Genomic DNA, 459 nt, shown 5'->3' on the forward strand with positions numbered 1-459 from the left:
GGGCCACGAGGCAGCGCTTCCCAGGGAGCGAGGCGTGCGGGACGGGCTGTCCTTCGTCTCCCACTCCCTCCCTCCCTCCGGCGCGTCTGCCTGAGCCCGCGGGCTTTCCTCCAGCTGCGGGCGGTCAGCACCTCGCCTCTGGGTGGGGGCGAGGGGGACACGTGGGGTGCAGCTGAGCAACCCCTTGGCTCCTGCCGTCGCTCTCTGCTCGTCGGTTTGAAAACTAACCAGCTGGGGGGGGGGGGGGGGGGGACGGCGGGATCAGCCCCGCACTAAAAGAAGCGGGGGGGGGGGGAGGGAATCCTACTCAAACAAAACTCCCAGACTCTAGTGGGAATTTGCAGGGACACACACACACCCCTCTAGTGGGAATTTGCAGGAACACCCCCCGTGTGAATTTTCAGGGACACCTCCCCCCTCCGTGGGAATTTGCAGGGACACACACGTGGGAATTTGCAG

Source organism: Terrapene carolina, unplaced genomic scaffold, assembly GCF_002925995.2.
Source record: "Terrapene carolina triunguis isolate 2854851 unplaced genomic scaffold, T_m_triunguis-2.0 Scaffold35098, whole genome shotgun sequence".
Classification (NCBI taxonomy): Eukaryota; Metazoa; Chordata; order Testudines; family Emydidae; genus Terrapene; species Terrapene triunguis.